Source organism: Erinaceus europaeus, chromosome 18 (genome assembly GCF_950295315.1).
Source record: "Erinaceus europaeus chromosome 18, mEriEur2.1, whole genome shotgun sequence".
In the NCBI taxonomy this organism is placed as follows: domain Eukaryota; kingdom Metazoa; phylum Chordata; class Mammalia; order Eulipotyphla; family Erinaceidae; genus Erinaceus; species Erinaceus europaeus.
In genome coordinates, this window is record NC_080179.1 from 58807657 (window position 1) to 58830094 (window position 22438).

The following is a 22438-nucleotide window of genomic DNA, read 5'->3' on the forward strand; positions in this document are numbered from 1 at the left end:
ACTTTCAAAGTAAGAATAATAATAAATAAAATGGTCATATTCCCCTCTATGTTCCTAATCAAGAGATAAATTGGAGCTATAGAATGGACTATGGTTGATATACAATATTTAGGAGTCTCACTATTTGGGATAAACTTAGAACCCATCACTTCTGTTTAAGGGATGGGAGAGATAATTCAATGGGTAGAGTATGTTTCTTGCCATGCATATATGGTCCAGCTATTTTGCTGGCCGTAATTGATAGAAAAAACGTAGGGAAAGGGGAGAAGAAAGTTGAGATGCCAAGGAAGTGAGGGACATAGAGTCAGGTATCTCTGAAAGCCAAGCCAGGTTTATTGAGATAAAACCAGAGAGATATTAGGAGTCTAGGAAGCTTTATTCCTTTTTTTTTTTTTTTGGTGGTGCAGGGGGATTGAACCTAGGCTTTCAGAGTCTCAGGCTATCTATCCTTGCCCCAGACTAGGAATCTTTATACCTGAGTAAAAAGGGAGGGAAGGGAATAAAGGGAGGGGGCTTGAATGTAGGAAGGGTAGTAGAAAGTCCAAGTTCATCAGATAAAGAAGGGAATACAAAAGCTGAAAAAGGGCAAGAGACTGATTTATGTAATATTGGCCTTTTTTGGTCACTATGGGGCCTCCCCATCATCTAGGGCCCTATTCAGGGAATCCTAGGATTCTCTCATAAAATAATTTACATACCTTTTCCCTCAAGATCACTTCAGAACAAAGGCAGAATTTGGGGGCCAGGCAGTGGAGCACCCTGTTAAGCACACATTGTAAGAACAAAGCAGAATTTAAATTAACAAATGTTAGTTCCCCGACCTTTCCTTTCTCTTCCCAATATCCACTGCTTTAAGTACTTAAGAAATTCTCTAAAACCAAATGTGTTTTCTTTTTTATTAAAAAGTTTGAATTAGGGCCCTGGAGGTGGTGCACACAGTTAACTGCAGAAGGACCTGGGTTCAAGTTCCCAGATCTACCTGCAGTGAAAAGCTCTGCAAGAAAAGGCAGTACTGAACAAACTCTCTCTCTCTCAATAAGACAGAGGGAAATTGAGATGAGAAAGGGAGGTAGAAGGAGAGAGGAAGATAGATACTATACACCTGCTTTACTGCTAATGAAGTGTCCCCTTGCAGGTGGGGAGGGGCTCAAACCTGGGCCCTTCCTCATGGTAATGGTTACACTCAACCAGGTGTGCCACCACCTTGGCCCTCTCTCTCCCTCTCTGCCTTCCACCTTCCTCTTTAATTTTTTCTCTGTATCTAGTAAAACAAAATATATGTATTTTTAAAGTTTGAATTCCTTGTTGTTTTTCTGTTGTTGTTTGGGTTTTGCTTGCTTTAATTTTTTGTTTTTAGATAGAGGCAGAAATATAGTAAGAGACCAACACTTCTTCCTTCAATGTGTTGGGTGTCAGGCTGGAATCTGGGTTGAGCACAAGGCAAAGCAGTACAGAATCCAAGTGAACTATTTCACTGACTCGGGTCCGGTGGTGATACACCTGGTTGAGCACACATGTTACAGTGAGCAAGGACCTGGTTTCAAGCTCCTGGTCCCCACCTGCAAGGGGAATGCTTCTCGAATGGTGAAGCAATGCTGCAGGTATCTCTCTGTTTCTCTTCCTCTTCATCTCCCTCAACCCTCTCAATTTCTGGCTGTCTCTATCCAGTAAATAAAGATAATTAAAAAAATATATATTTCACTAAGTAAAGTCCAAGTAGGTAAGTAACTTGGATTTTCTGTTTCTCTTCCACATGTAAAGGAGGTGCACACACCAATAATAAATGTCTACCTTTTTCTTTTTCCAATCTGCCATATGCTTATTTCTTGAAGAACCCCAGGGCATTATTTCCTCTGTACCTTGACATTAAGCAATGCATACTTATTCTTTCTCTTCTTAGATGTATCTTGGGCATCACTATAAAACTATATGTGTGCTTCTACAGCCTTTCAGAAGTTATTGCTCAGAAAAGAGATAGCATAATGGTTATATAAAAAGGCTTTCATACCTTAGGCTCTAAAGTTCCAGGCTCAATCCCTAACCCTTGCTCCACATCCCACCACATACTCTAAGCCATTTTCAAAGCTCTGCTAATAAAAAACAAACAAAAAAGCAAGAAAACAAAACAGAACAATCCACCCAGATCCAATTCAGAAATTACTATTCAGAAAGTCTTATTTTTCCTCTGAAAAATCTCTAACCAATTTATCCCATTTGACTCAATAGCCGAGCCATTTTGCTTGCTTTGCTGTTTTATATAATGAAGGAAATGGTTAAGATGTCTTCATATCTTCGAGCTATTTAAGAGATAATTCCATTTTTGCTTACATTTTAATAAATATGGTACTGATGTGCCGATGAACTTGAAATCTCTATGTGATTATAAGTTATTCACACTAGTAATAGGAACTTTTGGGGGGCAACTTAATATAAATTTTCAAGCAAAGGCACCTCTGACACATTTTTTTAAACTGCCATGAATGTGCTTTCTTACTTGACATTATTCCCAAAACAGACACAAACAGAAGAAGAATATAAGTTCATCACCTTAAAAACTGAAGTGAATTGTTATCAGGAAGGTGATTTAGTGGGTAGAGCTAACGGTTTACAGTTTACATATATATCAACTTTGACACTTGGCATACTTATGATCAACAGCATAGTGCTCTGGTTTCTCTCTCTGTCACAAATTAAAAGTAAATAAAATAAATGTCTTGGGAGCCAGAGGGTAGCACACTGGATTAAGCACACAGTGCTAAGTGCAAGGACCCATGCAAGGATACCCACTCGCAGGGCAGATGCTTCACAAGCAGTAAAGCAGGTCTGCAGGTGTCTGTCTTTCTCTCCCCCTTTGTCTTTCCCTCCCCCTCTCTGTCTTTCCCTCCTCTCTCAATTTCTCTCTGTCCTATCCAACAACAACAACAGGTACAACAAAAATGGAAAAAAAATGGCCTTAAGGAGCAGTGGATTTGTGGTGCAGGCACCAAGCCCCAGCACTGGTTAATTCTGGAATAAATAAATAAATAAATAAATAAATGTCTTAAAAAGATTCTGAAGTATGCATCATCAGTGCTGAGAAATGCATGAGAATTTTAAAGATATGCTATCCAAATCAAAACTGTAGTCTTTCATGCATTGAAGAGGGCGGGGCTAGAAATGAAGAGGATAGCACCAGTCACTATAATCATTTCTTGAAAAAGTCATTCTTAACTATGCCACTAAAGAGACTATTAAGTACTTATATAAGCATTTGAGAAGTATGTATGCTCAATATTAAAAGTTAAGATTTCTAAATGGAAAGAGTGCCTATAAGATGATGACTTGTAAAAACAAAATATAAAATGTAGGCACAATAAACTTAGTTGCCATTGCTTTTCCAGTAGAAATTTTAAGAGATCTTTGAGATCTGCTGACTTACATTATCCAATTATTTTGAATGTCTTACAAAGTGTCATTTTCAAAGAGATGAAACATAATACAAATCTGTGTGAACCACATTCAATATTTATATACAATACAAAAGCCTACATATTTGATTGCTTTTTTTAATTCAGCTTTTGGACAGGCAAGCTAAGGATATGTGTGTATGTGTATTTGCATGATCTATGGGAAAGTATTTAAAATTAATAGTGGCCTCTTACTACATTAATATATAGCTAATATTGATTAGTGATGGGATCTAGTGGGTTGTCAGAAAAGTCTCATGTTTTTCTTTTTTTTTTTTTTAATTTTCCCTTTTGTTGCCCTTGCTTTTTTTATTGTTGTAGTTATTATTGTTGTTGTTATTAATGTCATTGTTGTTGGATAGGACAGAGAGAAATTGAGAGAGGAGGGGAAGACAAAGAGGGGGAGAGAAAGATAGACACCTGCAGACCTGCTTCACCGCCTGTAAAGTGACTCCTTTGCAGGTGGAGAGCCAGGGGCTCCAACCTGGATCCTTATGCTGGTCCTTGCACTTTGCGCCATGTGTGCTTAACCAGCTGCACTACCGCCCAACTCTCCCTATGTTTTTCTATGCAGAAAATGAATGTGTCATGACTTTGCCAAAAGCCCAATGCCTGAATTGCAGTAATCATAAGAAACTTATTCTTTGACTGAAAACATTAAGAGAATACTTCACAAAATTGAATGTCACAAAGAAATGTTTGTGACAGTTGTAGGCAGCTTTCTATGAGGATGTGTGGTATATGTAGTTAAGAACAAAGAAAAATTTTACTCTTGTATTTTTTTTCATCTTCACTGTCAAGTATTTGGCCCTGATTACTTGTCCTAAGCCAGTTATACTGGCCTCCTTTCTCTTAGAGAAGCACAAATTGGTTGGATTTGATAGTAAGTCAGCTTTACCTTCAGTGAAAGGTAAATCTTTTCAGCAAGCTAAGATATAGAATTTTATCTGAGCCATAATCTAAAAGGAATCCACATCGTAGCTTTATGTGCCCACATTATGTATTAGAGCATTATCAAGGATAATTTCATGTATTAGTTTCCTGAGAGATTCATTTGATAAATTTACATGTATCTCATTTTTTTGAAATATATTACTTTGACATTCTTCTCTTTATTCTTTGTTTATGGTATTAGAAAACCCTCCTCCACCCCAGCCCCCAAAGCAAGACTAAAATGCTGATTTCTGGGCTACTTTGCTATTTCTAACATGAATCTCTGATTTTTTTTCACTGTTGATTTCAATGAACTTAAGAAAATAGAAATATAGAGAAGTCGCATTTTTTCTTTAATAAATCTACACTTTCATCTTTGTAGATAATTTGGAAACATACATTGTAGAAAACACCCATTATGTGAATGATATTGTTCCATAAAACTTGAAATTCTTGTCACAGAGAAATTACAATTTTAAAGGGATATTATAAAGGTACACAAAGTAAAATTCAAAAGTGTGTGTAATCTAGCAGGAGTTGAGAAATACAGACAATAAGTACTGTGGAGATTTCTAAGATGAAGACCATACTTTGTACATTGCCACTGAGAAGTCCTTTGATTTACTTGTCTTCAATAGAATCATTCTGCTTTCTGTTTTGTTTATGCTTCTGGCTAAAATTTCACTTAAAGAGAGGGTTCTGTGGGGGAAATAGGATTGAAAATCTCTGCTTCCATAATGAATTGGAGTAACAGAAAAGATATTTTAAAGTAATATTGAGCATTTCTAACTAATGCACCTCTACTTGCTCTTATGATGCATCATGTATTGCATTGGAAGCATGCTGATTTCTAAGTTGCCATAGATTTTCAAGTAAGTGTAAATGGCTCTATCTTTTCCAACCTTTTTAAAAATATTTTATTTATTAGTGATAAATATAGGAGAGAGAAAGAACCAGACATCATTCTGGCACATGTGCTGCCGGGGATTGAACTCAGCACCTCATGTTTGAGAGTCCAGTGACTTAGCTACTGCACCACCTCCCCCTCCCGGGCCACTGTCTTTTTCAACCTTGTGGCTACCTCTGCTGAATGAATATAATCGTAGCTTTTAAAATGTTTTTTTTTTTAAGTACTCCTCACCATGTCTCCAACTTTCCTATCTTTAATCCATTTCTTCTCATTGCAACCATTAACTAATTCCACAATTATGCCCTTAAGATCTCAGTTTTTCACTTACATTTTACAAACAAGAAAATAGAGATTTCATACAATTGTTTGCAAGTAGAAGGGAACTTACATAAACTCAAGTTTGTCTGTTTCTCAGTATGTGCTCTTAATGCTGTGTTCCCATGTCAGTCACCTCTCTACTACCAATTCAATCCACAATATATACATCAGATGAATAACAAACAGGAAATTAACTCTTAAGGAAACATGTAAGGACAAATTCCACCTTCAAGCCTCCTTATCACTGGAAACATTACATGAATTTATTGAGTCATTCAATGAATGCTCTTATCCAGAGAAATTTTCTCATCTTCAGTGACCTCTAGAAGCTAATTATCCATTATTCTCATGGCAAATTATTTAGGTTATGGTAGCAACCTTTTGAGAATTTCTAATATTTCTTTGGAACAATGAAATAGTTATAGTTCATAGATTTCTAGTATATTCTATAAATGCTGCAGTCAGGTGAAGATGTGCATGGAAATACAGAGGTAGTATATAAATCATGGTGTCATCAGCAGGTCCCAGAGCAAGTTTTATTCCTTTTGCATTTAACCACATGCATCCCTAACTTTGAGAGTAAATTGATGCAGATTAAAAGCCTCAGTTCCTGGAGCATGATGGCAAGAGGACCCCGTGGGGGTTGTATTGTTATGTGGAAAACTGAGAAATGTTATGCATGTACAAACTATTGTATTTACTGTTGACTGTAAAGCATTAATCCCCCAATAAAGAATTTTATTTATTTATTTATAAAAAGGAAACATTGACAAAACCATAGGATAGGAGGGGTACCCAACTCCACACAATTCCCAGCACCAGAACTCCGTGTCCCATCCCCTCCCCTGATAGCTTTGCTATTCTTTATCCCTCTGGGAATATGGACCCAGGGTCATTATGGGGTGCAGAAGGTGGAAGGTCTGGCTTCTGTAATTGCTTCCCCGCTGAACATGGACATTGGCTGGTAGATCCACACCCCATTTCTGTTTCTTTTCCTCAAGATGGTTTTGGCAATTCTAGGTGTTTTCTGGTTCCAGATAAATGATTGTAATTTTTGTTCTATCCTCTTAAAGAAGCTTGGTGGAATTTTGATGGGTATTGCATTAAATTTGTATATGGCTCTGGGGAGAATATTCATTTTGATGATATTAATTCTTCCAATCCATGAGCATGGGATGTTTTTTTTTTTTTTCATTTCTTGGTATCATTTTCTATTTCCTTGAATAATGACTCATAGTTTTCAGTATACAAGTCTTTCACTTCTTTGGTCAGCTTTATTCCTAGGTATTTGATTGATTTTGTTGCAACATTGAATGGGAGTGATTTCTGGATGCCTTCTTCTTCAGATTTAGTGTTTGCACAAAGAATGCCACTGATTTTTGTACATTGATTTTGTAGTCTGACACCTTGCTATACTGCCTAATAAACTTCCAGTAGTTTTCTGCTGGATTCTTTAGGTTTCTCTATGAATACTGTCACACCATCTGCAAATAGTGAGAGCTTGACTTCTCTTCCCATCTGTATTCCTTTGATTTCTTCTCTTGCCTGATTGCTATGGCAAGAACTTCCAATACTATGTTGAATAGTAATGGTGACAGTGGACATCCCTGTCTATTCCCCGATCTGAGGGGGAAATGCTTTCAGCTTCTGTCCATTGAGTATGATGTTGGCTTTAAGTTTGCTATATATGGATTCCACTATCTTGAGAAATTTTCCATCTATTCCCATTTTTGTAGTGTTTTGAGCATAAATAGGTGTTGGATTTTGTCAAAGGCTTTCTCTACATCTATTGTGATAACCATGTGGTTTTTGGTTTTGCTTTTATTAATGTGGTTAATGACATTGATTGACTTACGTATGTTGAACCAGCCTTGTATTCCTAGGATAAATCCCACTTGGTCGTGATGACAAATCTTTTTGATATACTGCTGTATCCGATTGGCCAGGATTTTGTTTAATATTTTGGCATCTATGTTCATCAGAGATATTGGTCTCTAGTTTTCCTTTTTTGTTCTGTCCCTATCTGCTTTTGGTATCAGGGTGATGTTGGTTTCATAGAAGGTGGAAGGGAGTGTTCCTGTTTCTTCGATCTTGTGGAAAATCTTTAGAAGTATAGGTATTAACTGTTTCTTGAAGGTTTTGTAGAATTCATTTGTGAAGCCATCTGGTCCAGGACTTTTGTTGTTGGGGAGATTCTTAATAACTGTTTTGATTTCTTTGTCTGTGATTGGTGCATATAGGTTTTGTAGTTCTTCTTGGTTCAGTTTTAGAAGGGCATATATTTCTAGGAATTCTTCCATGTCTTCCAGATTCTCTAGCTAGGTGGCATATACTTCTTAATAGATTTTTTGCATGATTTTCTGGAAGTTGAGAGGGGAGAGGGTGATATAAAGGGAGAGAGACAGAAAGACACATGTAGCAATGCTTTACCACTTGCAAAGCTCTTCCCCTGCAGGTGGGGACCAAGGACTCGAATCTGGGTCCTTGCACACTGTAACATGCATGCTCAACCAGGTGTTCCACCACCTGGCCCCACAATATGCTCATTTTTAAGTTTTAAAGATTTTAATTCTATAATGCAGAAATTTTCTTTTGTTTACTTTTACCATGAGAACAGCTATTTTACCTAACCATTGTAGTTTTTTTTTTTTTCTTCCCCCTAGTAAGCTACAGTCAGTGTAATTTATCAAGTTACCAGTTCATGTACGGTGGCAATCTTAGTGGATATGTGTATATAGCAGCCATAAAGTTCTGCTCTAGGGTTAGGAAAATAAAAGCATGGGTAGGAGAGATGACTCAGTGTGCACAGTGCATGCCTTCCAGTGCATCAGGCCCTGGGCTGGGTCCTTAGCACTGCACATCATGGGTGGTGGAGCAATGCATTGATGTGCGTGTGTGTGTCTCTCTCTCCAACACACAATGACTTGAAACTTAAAAGTGTGTTCCCATCACCTTGTCATATTCTCTATCCAATAAAGACATAAAGATAATAAGTGTAATAAGTAAAATGAATATATTGTATTCTCCCATAATTATGGGATGGTTTTATAATGTCAACTTCTAAACAGCTGCATTTCCCCAAAGTCTATTCTATTCCTCATAGTGTCTGAGCTTCTCTGCCTCATGAGTAGATCACCAAATTCTCTGCTTATTTACAGAGAGATGAAGAAACTAGACCTACAGCTATATTGTCTCTCCTTCATGCTTCCTTAAGTTTCCTTCCTCCTCAATTAGATGTGAATGTTTAGCTCCCTGAGTAAGGGTCTGAACCTCTGATGGCTACTCTACAGATTATGTCAGAGGCAACAAAAAGAAACAAGAATTTCACTTTCAAGTGGAATTCCAGCCCAACCTCCTGAGATTCTCTCTGCATGTATTCCTTTCCAGACTACTTGGCCAGCACTCTGAAAGTACTAGAATCAGATGAAGAGACTATCTTTCTAGAAGCCACTTAGACTACTCTGTCCATTTCAAGGGTAGCAGTAGTTGCATTATTCTCCAGAACATTTCTCAGCCATGACATCTCCCCAGACAAAAAATTGGGTCTACCTGTATATCAGATGTCAGGCTCAGGAAAAATTAGTAATGTCATGGGTTCTTTGGAATATACCTAAAATAGACCTACTAATTATTTCCAAAATGGAGACCACAAGTCTGCATCTGCACTAATCCAGCCTTTAGGTTCAGGCTTCTTTAACAATTTGTCTGGCTTTATGTGTTAATGCATGTTTCAGCCACCACATTCCAGATGCGACCATGATGCCAACCTGACTTCCTTAGGCAAATGACCCCACCAATGTGTCCTGGAGCCCAGTTTCCCCAGAGCCCTGCCTCACTAGGGGAAGAAAGAGACAGTCTGGGAATATGAATTGACCTGACAACGCCCATGTTCAGCAGAGAAGCAATTACAGAAGCCAGACCTTCTACCTTCTGCACCCCATAATCACCCTGGGTCCATATTCCTAGAGGGCTAAAGAACAGGAAAGCTATAAGGGGAGGGGATGGGGTACGGAGCTCTGGTGCTGGGAATTGTGTGGGATTGTGCCCTTAGTATCCTATGGTCTTGCCAGTGTTTTCATTTTATAAATAAATTTTTTAAAATAAATTAAATGGACTTTGTTCTAACCCGTAAGCTTATCATGTTTTCACAACTGCAGAGAGATCTTTAGACAAATATACGGAGGCCACATGGTGGAGCATCCACTTAAAGGCACATAGTACAAAGTCCAAGGATCTGCACAAGTATTGGAGTTCAAGCCCTGGGCTCCCTTATCTGCAAGGTGAAGCTTTGCAAGTGGTGAAGTAAGTTTGCAGATATCTATCTTCCTTCCTCCCTTTCTCCTTTCCCCTCCTTTCTCAAATTTTCTCTATCCTATCCAATAAAATGGGAAAAAAAAATCTACCAGGAGCTGTGAATTTATAGTGCTGACACCAAGCCCCAGTGATAACCATGGAAGAAAAAACAAAAGAACACAAATATATGTATACATTTTCTCTATTTTGAAGCATTGTACTAATTCCATTTGTATTAAGTTGCAAATAGTTCTGAAAAGATGCTTTAGGATTTTTTCTATTATGAGTATCTGATGGGTCAATTTTACACCCATATTTACTAGTCTAAAACATCACCTTAATGTCTAAATTCATATCCTTTTCAAAATCATCTTTTATACAATTGTACTTCATAGCATTTTATACATGAATGTGTAAATAAAAGGCATGTTTCTTAAAATTTTTAATTTTCTTTAGGAAACTAAATATAATATCAGAACTATACCCAGAGAAATTCTAACATCTAAAGAAATTTCTAACAAGTAGAGACAAATAAGTCTGTTCAAAGTTAGATCATTTTCTTTTTCCATCTGTTGGAAATATGGACTCAAATTTAACATTCAAAATTTGAAGCTGAAAGGAAGATGGCATCGTTGGTCACAAACTTTAATATCCTTTTTCTTCCCAGGCTTATCAGACTCTTTCTCCTGATTCATATTGGGTTGCTTGTACTGTGAGAAATGGTGTAAATACTGAGGTAAACTAGCAACCTCATCTTGTCGGCACTCTCTCAAGTACATTAAATTAAAATTTTGATTAATGGAACGAGCTATTCTTTTCATTCCCATCACCACCATGCCACCCTTGAGATTTGTGCATGCTTTTCTGTTGAAGGCAGTGCCTGCATTCTTCAGAACAAGAATTGTGGTTTTTTTGTTTTTTATTTTAATTTTATTTTATTTATTGGGTAATTAATGTTTTACATTTAACAGTAAGTACAATAGTTTGCACATGCATAACATTTCCCAGTTTTCCCAATAACAATACAACCCCCACTACTTGTATTCTCCCCTCACCCACCCAAGAGTCTTTTACTTTGGTGCAATATGCCAATTCCAGTTCAGGTTCTACTTGTGTTTTCTCTTTTGATCTTGTTTTTCAACTTCACCGTTTTCAGCTGATCTTGGATGGACCTTGAAAAATTCACGTTAAGTGAAATAAGTCAGAAACAGAAGGATGAATATGGGATGATCTCAGTCTCAGGCAGAAGTTGAAAAATGAGATCAGAACAGAACAAGAATTGTGTTGGCTTGTCACTAGATGCCCACAGTACTGCAAAAAGCAGTGGTGGTATATAGCATTGGTGTAAAGGTGGTGATCATATAGCAAGCCTGATGAAATCTGTGCTGATTGAGGCCTCATATTGGTGTACTACAGCAAGCCAAGCTTTGCACATCAGCCTTCAGTATGAGGAGAAATTTGCCTGTGTAATTCCATGTCAGAGATTCTTTACTCAACTCAGATCACCTTGCACTCAGTAACGGTCAATTTTTTTATATGGTGGAGATGAGGGAGAATGAGAAGGAACTTTGCTCTTTCTACAGTCCTCCTACCATATGACTCTGGATCTTCCCACCATTATAACAAGCAGTATGATCATCAGAGTGATGATTTGAGTCTCTGAACTGTCATCCTCTCCAGACCCACATAACAACTGATGGAATTAAGTTTAACCTAATTCATTAATCCTTAGTCATTCTCCTCCCCTCCCCACCCCTCCTTTCTTCCTCTCTCCCTCTTTCCTCTTGCTGCGGCTCAGTGGGGACACTATGGATCCATCGCTTCTGGCAAAATTGATAAAACAGAGAGAAACTGGAAGGGGAAGATAGTAATGGAAGAATATAGTCACCTGCTTCACTGAGCACGAGGCATCTCCCCTGCAGGTGGGGAATGGAGACTCGAACCCTCATCTTTGTGTATATCTCTATGCATAGTACTATGCGTGCTTGACCTGTGGGGTTGGAGGGAGGCCCCAAATATTAAGAGCAGCTGTTGGCTCAATGCCAATTGTTCTTGTTCCGTGTGGATGTTTCCACCTGTGCCCATCCTGTGATAACTATAAAAAGGTGGGACAAGAAGTGATCGCGGTCGCAGACTCTCCCTTTGCTTGGAAGGGTGTCGCTGGCCGAAGCTTAAGCTTCCCAATAAAGGCTCTTGCTACTGCATGTGATTCTGGTCTTCTTTGCATGAGATCCGGACTTGAGCTTCTGGGCATAACATACCAAGTGTGCTACTGCAGAGCCCCCTTTACTCCCTCCTTCCAAGCTCTATTCTAGCCAGATTTCCCAAGTGTTTTCTCACATCTGCCTCCCTGCCCTGAAACACACAGCAGGAAATATTTCATGTAACTATTTTCTGCTATACTCCCATTATTGATTCCAGTAAAAATAGAACATCTCTTTGTGCCCTTGTTATAGTTATCTCTGTAAGTCATTAACACTGTGATTTTTTTTTTAAAGTAACCATATCAGCCTGACTTTTAAAGAAAGTAATTACCATATTTACATCACATGATTTGCGTAGTTTTATACCGAGACTATTTACAAACATGCAGGCAGAATTTGTAATTCGTTAAACATAGGGCAATACACTTGAGCAAGGTACATTGTCAGCATACCTAGAGTGGGTACAGGGTATTGAAATCAATTCTCTGTATTCCACATATGACCAAAACCATCCACTATTCATTTTTCATCTCTTTACTAAGCTTAATCAACTCCAGTTCCATCCATTTTATCCTAAAGGACACAGTGCCTTCCTTTATTAATTGCAGAGTAGTTATTCTATGGAAAAAATGTCCCATAGCTTCTTTTTTTTAATTTTTAAATTATATTTATTGGTTGGAGGGAAATAGCCAGAAATCAAGAGAAATGGGGAGATAGAGAGATTAAAAACAGAGACACCTGCAGCCCTGCTTTACCACTTGCGCTTTCCCCCTGCAGGTGGGGTTCCCGGGCCTGAACCTGGGTCCTTGTGCATTATAACAAGTTTGTTCAACCAAATGCACCATCATCTGGCCCCTCCTACAGCTTCTTTAACTTTTGCTTTAGAGATTTCAGTCAAATTAGTTGTTGTCTGTTCTTTAAGGCAACTGTTTCTAAACTTTAGCCTGTGCTCAGTAACCTGGGGAACTTGCTAAAATATATACAGCTGGGTCTTACCCCAGAGCTTCTGATTTGTTTAGTTGGGGTGGGGTTAGAGAATTTTCATTTCATACAAATTCATAGAAGTTTCTAAGGCTGTTTGGATTAGGGTCAAAGTTTAAGGGTTATTGCTTTACGGGATTATATAAATATTTATCTTAAACATAATCTCAAAAATAACACTATGGTGGTAGGCCGGTAATGCAGCAGGTTAAGCACATGTAGCGCTAAGGGCAAGGACCAGCTTAAGGATCCCAGTTCCAGCCCCCAGCTCCCCACCTGCAGGGGAGCCGCTTCACAGGTGGGGAAGCAGGTCTGCAGCTGTTATCTGCAGCTGTTTATCTTTCTCTTCCCCACTCTGTATTCCCCTCCTTTCTCCATTTCTCTCTGTCCTATCCAACAATGACATCAACAGCAACAACAATAACTACAACAACAATAAAACAAGGGCAACAAAAGGGAAAATAAATAATACTAGTAAAAGGGAAAAAATAACACTATATAATCCTGCAAGTTTTATTTTTTGAAATATAATGTAGCATTTCTTTATATTTTATTCTAATTTTTCCATATCTTATGTTGGTACAGAGAAGGATGTCCATGGGAACCATACCTACAGTCCTCTGCTCTGCCAGCTGACCTATCAAAGGTACAATTTCTGTTGATTCAGAGACGACTTTGGGACTTTTATTATATTACAACCTGTAGAAATGTGCAATCACATTGTGTTTGGAGGTATAAACCAATTTAAGAACTTCTGGAAATGTATGACTTGTTTGTATTAGAAATGACTAAGGAGCACTTAATCTGGTTTTAAAATAGAAAAACTCATTGGATTTGGCACAACTTTTATTTCTAAATGATATTTAAGATTTAAGAATCTGAACAGCAATATCTCTTTAATCATCACATTATTTAAATCGACTCATGTCATTACATAACAACAAATTGTATTTTTAGTGGATCTAGTTTTGAATATAAGTTGAATGCATAGTTTTCAATATAAGAGGCAAGTACTTTGGCTGGCAATACACTTTTTTAAGATAAAGGCAGAGAGGTAGGGAGAGAAAGAGACCACAGAAATGAAGCTTTCTTCAGTGCAGGGAGGAACAGTCATTCTCAAACCTAGCTTACATTCATGCCAAACATGTACACTATAAAAGTGAGCTATTTACCAACCCTGGTAATACATTTAAAAGTATAGTACTCACTGATGAAATGAATATCACAGGATGGGGGAGATAGCATAATGGCTATGCAAAAAGACGTTCTTCTGAAACTCTCTATTCCCAGGTTCAGTCCTCTGCAACACTGTATTCCAGAGCTGAGCAGTGCTCTCTCTCTCTCATCTGTCTCTGTATCTCTCTCATTCAAACAAAACAAATTATATATATATATATATATATATATATATATATATATATATATATCACAACATTCAAATCACAGTGGTCAATGCCATTTGAACACACCCCTATCCCCAGCTGTTGATCTTTAAAAATAAAAAAGTTGGTAACAAATGAAATAAATAAAGTAAAAATCAATGTTTAGGCTATACTACCGGTTAATGATTACCAGAAAGAGAGGGATACAGGGCTGGAGTGGGATACATAGAATCAATTGTATGGTAGAGGAAGGAAATGATTTTTATTTTTTTTTTTTTGGCCATCAGGTTTATTACTGGAGCTTGGGAGTCTGGCAGGACTCCACCACTCCTGATGCCCCCAATCTTTCTTTTTCTTACAGAGACAGAGAAATGAAGAAGTAGAGAGTGAGGAATAGAGAGAGCTGAAGACTGTTACATCACTGATGAAACATCCCCCCCCCCCACCCCGAAGGTAGGATGGGAAACCTGAACCCTGGTCCCTGCACGTGGAAATGTGAGTGATCCATCAACCAAACCCTAGAAATGGACTTTTAGTAATGAACTTAATGCAGTATAAATAAATGTTGACTTTCAGTGATCCATACTTCAAATTTATATGTTATAATAATTTGTTGATTCTACAAAAAATGAACATATAAACAATAACAAGTAAACATAAGTTGGTATTTACCAGGTGATTATCATTAAGTAGATTTGGGAGGAGGCAGCAGAAAATGTATTAGTTGCAAATTGTCAACCCTGCAACCTAGTGGTGATTCTAATGTGTTATGTGCTCCAAAGACCAGAGTTTTAGATACACTCTATACAGGGTGTGAGGCAAGGCTCAAAGTAATGTCCTAGTAAATGTAACATTTAGTAAGTAAAGACAGGGAAAAAACAAAACTAAGAGGTCCTCTCAGCTTTGGGAAGTGGGTAAAGTGTCACCACTGCCAGGCCTTGTTTATGAGCACACATTACTGTGTGTAAGGACCAGGGTTAAAGACTTCAGTCCCCACGTGCAGGGTGAAAGCTTCACAGATGGTGAAATGGTCAGTCCTACAGATGTCTCTCCATGTCTCCCTCTCTCTCTCTTTCTATCCCCCTTCCCTCTTAATTTCTCTCTGTGTGTGTCCTATCAAAATAAAGTTTAAGACAGAGTGGGGCCATACAGTGGTGCACCTGATTAAACACACACATTACAGTGCACAAGGACCTGAGTTCAAGCCTCTGGTCCCCACGTGCAGGAGGAAAATTCCACAAGTGGTGAAGCAGGGCTGCAGGTGTCTGTCTCTCTCCCTCTCTGTCTCCCCCTCTCCTCTCAATATATGTCTCTATCCAATAACAAATAAATAAAATAAAATAAAATAAATATATAAAGTTTAAGAGAGAGAGGAGAGAGAGAGAGAAACACGACAACTCCAGAGCTCTCCCCAGTGCCTTAGTCATCAGTGCCATGTGGTACTGACTGGAACTTGAATCAGACATGTGGAAAGGCTTGCTCCTTACCCTGGGAGCTATCTCAGATCCAGGGGCTGGATTATTGAGAAATATGTAGGAAATACCTGTGTATAAGATGTAGCCTAAAGCTGAGCCAGTGTTTCTCTGTGATACACCCATTTTAGTACATAGCTTTTTTTTATGTCTGGCTGAATTTCCTTTACATCAACATAGAATTTAGACATTTTACTAATTTAAGATAGCATACCCATGAATTGTTAGCAATATTAAGATGTTCTATATTTTTCAGTGTCTTTTTTTTTTTGCTCAAAAACCCAATAGCCTACAAATGTATATAGATATGAGTGGAAAACACTGACTTGGGGTGTAATCTATTACATTAACTAAAAATTCAAACATAAAAAATTATAAAATCATAGCCATATGGAAGTTTTAAAATGTTCTGTTACTTGTGGAAATTCTCATGCTTGGCATATCTTCATGTATTCCGTGCAGAGTATATAATTAGAAAAATTAAAACAGTGTACTTTTTTGAGTTAAATGTTGAAAGTGTTATAACCTTGGGTTAAATATAAACAGCCTCTGGTAAAGTGGATGGAAAAGGTGCTTTAAGAACCACCACTGGGGAATTTAAGGAACTAAGTTTCACATTAATAAGTTAAAGCTATGAAGTATAGAGTTTTGTCCCTTCTTCCTTGAGCTGTTATTACTTGCTCAGCAATGGAAATAATTACATTAAAAACCAACTTGAGGCTTTTTTTTTTCCTTTCCATAAATGTTATGCATTGATCATTCTTTTAATCATTCTTCCCCAGTTACTATTGCCTTAAAGGAGAGACATCGTTTTTAGTCTTCTGCAGAAGAAAGAAACAACAATATGTAGGGCAACAAAGTCGAGGTCAAAGAGGCAGAGCTGTGCCTAGGGATTCATTGCGCTGCCTTGCAGGGGAATGCCCTCACGGGTTTAATAAATAAATATACATACATATATATGTTCTTCTCCACCTTTACCTTTACTCCAAGTTATTATCGCTCCTGACTACATATTAATATCAACTGGGAAGCTTTAAAAAGATTTAACACCTAGGCCATACCATAAGCCGATTCATTCAGTTTTAAAATTCAGAGATGAATAGCTTCTCCCCCTCCCCTTTCGTATTTGTGATTAACTGTAGGTTACAAAGTTGTAGGATTATAACGTATAGTTTCCACATCATACCTACAACAAAAGCTCTGTGTCCCCACCCTCCCACCTCCCAAAGATAACCACCATAGTTCTCACAAGTCTTACAGTTTGCTGGCTCCTGTTTTTTATTTCTTCAAGTTTATGTGTATCAGTTCTCTAGACTCCACATTTGAGTGAAGCCATCCAGTAGTTGTCTTTGATCTCTTCTTTCATTAAGCACAATCACCTCCAGTTCCACCCATCATCCTTTTTTTTTCCCCAGGAAGGACAAATTATCTTCCTTTTTTAATATACAGTAATATTCCATGGAATATATATCCCATAACTTCTTTAACCAGTCATTTGTTGATGGGATGTTTCCATTCTCTGGTTATTGCAAATAATGCAGCTATGAACAGAGGGAAGCATATGTTCCTTTGAATTAGTGTTTCAGTGCCCTTTGGATAAGTGCCTGAGTAGTTTTGCTGGATCACAAGGTAATTCCTTTTTTTGTCGATTTTTTATTAATAGCAGGTTATAGTATTTTAAGATTACAATATATAGTTCCACACCAAAGCCACCACTGAAGTTCAGACATCAGTCACTAAAAAACAAAAAAAGAGCAAGGATCCTGGTTCGAACCCCTAGCTCCCCACCTACAGGAGAGTCATTTTGCAAGTGGTGAAGTGGGTCTGCAGGTGTCTATCCTTCTCTCCCCTTGACTTGTCCTCCTCCTCCTCTCTCAATTTCTCTCTGTCCTTTCAAATAACAACAAAGGGGAAAAGATGGCCACCAAAAGCAGTGGATTCATATTACAGGCACCAAGCCCCAGTGATAATGATACTGGAGGCAGAAAACCAAAACCAAAACAAAACAAAAGGCCACCCCAGGAGATTTCATTGTGCAGCTCAAGTAGAATACCACAATTTTAGAAATTTTCTGCTACTTGCCTGACAAAGTACATTTGGGGTCATTTCCCATATCAGTGCTTGGCAATCAGTAATCATGTCACATTGCCCACTCAAGAAGTTGGGACCATAGATATCGGCAATGACATTTTCTTCCTTTGTTGTGACCTACAAGCATCCCATCTCATCTGACATTTTAGAGATGAAATCAACTTAACTCATTGATTCCCAATGTATGCTTTCAGCTGCTTCAGGTGAGTTGCTAAAATAGTGATTTTAGTGGTGGATAATGGGAAGTAAAGAGGCTGATATCTGCATGATTGCCTAACTCAAAATGTGACTAAAAGGGGGTTTTAAGTGCAATCACATGTGTCAGGTCTAACAACGGTTTTACTTCAATTTATCGCCCTCAGTCTGAATAATAAATAGTATTTAGCTTCCATAAAATAATAGTAATCATAATGCTGAAAATTTCCATACATATTAACTTTCATGTATTTTGGCTACACGAAAAGTTTCACAAAACTCGAGTCAAAGCACCTGCTGTATTGCTTCTCTAGATACAGGAAAGAGGAAATTAAGCTTAAAAAAATCTTTCCCAAGTTTTTTTTCAGCTAGTAAGATAACTTTTCCATAGGCACTATGAAGGTTCTTTCCTCAATGCATATTTTATTTAGGCAGCTAAATATAACTCACTATGCTGATCAAACATCTTGCCATAGACATTGCTCAGTTCCCTATCCTCGCTTTATATTGTTCCTCCAGTATAATTCAGTTGGTCAGGACATTTCTTTTTCGAATGTTCTATTTTATTGATACTAAATTATTCTTGTTTTCTTCTTACTCCATTAAAAGCAACAACACTAATTCTTAGTCTGATTGGTTGACTCTAACTCTCTGAGCTACCTTCAGAAAATGGCATTCCCAAAGAGTTGGTACTCCAACACTCCATCTAAACTGCCTCACTAGATAATTTCACTAGCAGAGGACCCAGGCAGCGGCACACTTGGTAAAACACACTATGTTACAATGCGCCAGGACCTGACTCAAGCCCCAGCCCCTACCTGAGGGGGAAGCTTCATAAGTGATAAGTAAAGTGATGCTGCAGGTGTCTTTCTTTTTCTCCTCCTATATTCCCTTCACTTATATATTGATTTATGTCTATCTCCAGCCAGTAAATAAGCTATTAAGAAAAGAAAATTTCACTAGTTAGTTGGCTTTTAAATATCATCTATAAGCAGCTCAAGAGGGAGTGCAGTGGGAAAATCCTGAGTTTGATCCCTGACATTGCATGTGTCAGAGTGATTCTCTGTCCTGTCTGTCTTATCTATCTATCTATCTGTCTATCTATCTAGGCTATACTTTCAGAGATAATATAGTTCTTTACTATCTATCATCTACCTATCCCTAAATGATTTTAATACCATCTATAAAATGAAAAAATAAAATATGATTTAGTCCTTGATATATGGAGAAACAAAACGAATAATTCTAATAAATATTTAAAACAAAAACAAACATTTAGATAAGACCAAACTAGTGCCTATCAGAGAGAAAGAGTAAAAAGGGTATAAATCAGGTAAAAGGACACGTAATGTATAATGTCAATTAGTTCACCGTATGCTAATGGGTGGAAACTAGAATTACATGGCAAATTAAGGCAGTAGACATGCTGTGCATACAAAGCATAATACAGTAGCTAAAAGTCAATGTTTGTTTGTTTTTGCCTCCAGGGTTATTGCTGGGGCTCCGTGCTTGCACCATGAATCCACTGCTCCTGGAGGCCGTTTTCCTCCCTTTTGTTGCCCTTGTTATTGTAGCCTTGTTGTGGTTATAATTATTGTTGCTGATGTCATTCGTTATTGGATAGGACAGAGAGAGAAATGGAGAGAGGAGGGGAAGACAGAGAGGGGGAGAGGAAGACAGACACCTGCAGACCTGCTTCACCGCCTGTGAAGCGATGGGGAGCAGGGGCTCAAACCGGGATCCTTAAGTTGGTCCTTGTGCTTTGTGCCATGTGCGCTTAACCCGCTGAGCTACCGCCTGACCCCCAGTGTTTTTTTTTTAATAAAATACTAGATAACATTTTAATCTTTAGACACCATGCTTTTTTCTACTGCTCTTAGTTTTATTATAAGCTTTCAAGTAACTCATAACAACAGTTTTGTTCTTTTTATATTTACACTTACAAGAAAGTATTCAGTATTAATTCTACTTTCGCAAGAAAAAAATAGTTGTATTGATACTAAACTCTGCCTGTTTAAAAGTCCCCCAGTTGGCCTTAGTCAATCTCTCTGTGCTGCTCCCTCTCCTGGCTCTGTGTCTAGTGGTGAGACAGTGCTATTAACCTCATCACATGCTCATCTACAATGCTTTTATTTTCGCAAGGAAAAGGAAGCACAAATAGGCTGGTAAAATACTTCGCTTGGATAAGTATATCTTCATTTTCATATGTGTAGCACCTGTTGAGCCTGGTCCCCACTGCACCGCAGCAAGTTTCAGTGCTGTAATGTCTTTCCCTCCCTATCTCACGGTCTTCTCCTCTCTCTATCTGAAAAAGTAAGTTTATATAAAATATAAAAAATATTTTAAAGATACAAGTAAAAATCAGAAAGTAATTAAAATGTGTAATCTGTCACTTTTCTTTTATTAGCACGGATTGTTTTGTCAGATTCCTGAGATGAAACAAATCAGTCCTTAGAAGATGAGGTCTGCATGAGAAATTTTTATTATTGAATAACTATGGATGTGGATATAGTAAGTCCAGAGAAGTATACAGGTTCTCAAAAATATCATTCACTGATTATATGGTCTTAAAGGTTTAATAAAACTTCCAATGTGATATAACTCATATACTTAGTTAAGTTGATCTGATAAGTTAAATAAGACAAGAAAAAAACTAAACGACTTTCTTCTAGAATAGTGATTTTCTTCTCTGTCTTCACATTAGAATTTCCTGGGAGATTATATAATATACACACAGCTACATCTCACCTCCATAGATCTGACATTCTCAGTTTGGAGTACAGCTAGCACACAGCATTTTAAAACTCTCCTGCAATGATTTTAATGTAAACCAAGAATGAAAAATAGTGCTCCAGGAAAAACCAGTCCACCTAAAATGACAAAGTCAAAGAAATGATAACTGACTGTTTACACAAAATAATGCTGCGAAAAGTGCTTTGAGCACTATGTATAACTCTTTTGAAATTACCTCGATAAAATTGGAGTGGCATAGAGAAAGGGAAGTATCTCAGTAAAGTGTATTGAGTATCCCTATCAGGGAACAGGTTTATGGACACTAATTGGATGAAAGAGATTCTGAGATGTTTCTCTGCAGGAGAGTAATGTTTTCCCCCCTCCTAGTATTCTTTCCTCATGGCCCTGATTTATGGTATAGGAAAATAAAATGAAGCCCTGGGGGGAGTCCCTGGAAGGAATCTATTCGAAGAAGATACTTGATTTTGTAAGCGCATGCTGAGGAGTTTGAAATTACAGAATCTTTCCAACATCTGATTTTTAGCACATTTCTAACATTTCTGATCTCAAACAATCACTATTTAGTATATAAGCACAATATTGTTAAATAACTATCATAATACAATATTAAATAGGCTGTGTTAAGAGCCGGTTCATTAATGCACAATTAAAGTAGACTCTTCAGACACAGCAACTTATTTTACCTTCATAAATCCTTCCAAGTAAGCCTTTTTCATCAGTTTTTCAAACAATGAAATAGGCTGAGAAGAATGAGATATTGTGTCCTAAGATCACATAGCAAGTTAATAATGAAATGAGTATTCAAGATTGTGTTTTTCAAGCAACCCCATTAGAAAATGAGGTGAGGACATGGACAGAAACTTCATTGAGGAAGAGATCCAGAGGGCCAACAGACAAGAAGGTTCTCAAAGTCACTGATCATCAGAAAAATGCAAATAAAGACAGTAGTATCTGTGAGAATGTCATACATCAGGAAAGACAGAAACAACAAGTGCTGGAGAGGATTTGGGGGGAAAGTGACACTTCACTGTCGACAGGAGTATAAAATGTCCAACCATTATGGAAAGCAGTCTAGAGTTTTCTAAGAACATAAGAAATGGACCTTGGGAGTCGGGCTGTAGTACAGCGGGCTAAGCGCAGGTGGCGCAAAGCACAAAGACTGGCATAAGGATCCCGGTTCAAACCCCGGCTCCCCACCTGCAGGGGAGTCGCTTCACAGGTGGTGAAGCAGGTCTGCAGGTGTCTATCTTTCTCTCCTCCTCTCTGTCTTCCCCTCCTCTCTCCATTTCTCTCTGTCCTATCCAACAACAACGACAATAATAACTACAACAATAAAACAACAAGGGCAACAAAAGGGAAAAAATAAATAAAACAAATATAAAAAAAATAATTAAAAAAAAAAGAAATGGACCTATCTTATGCAACCTAGCAATTCCTCTCTTGGGGGTAATTTACTCAA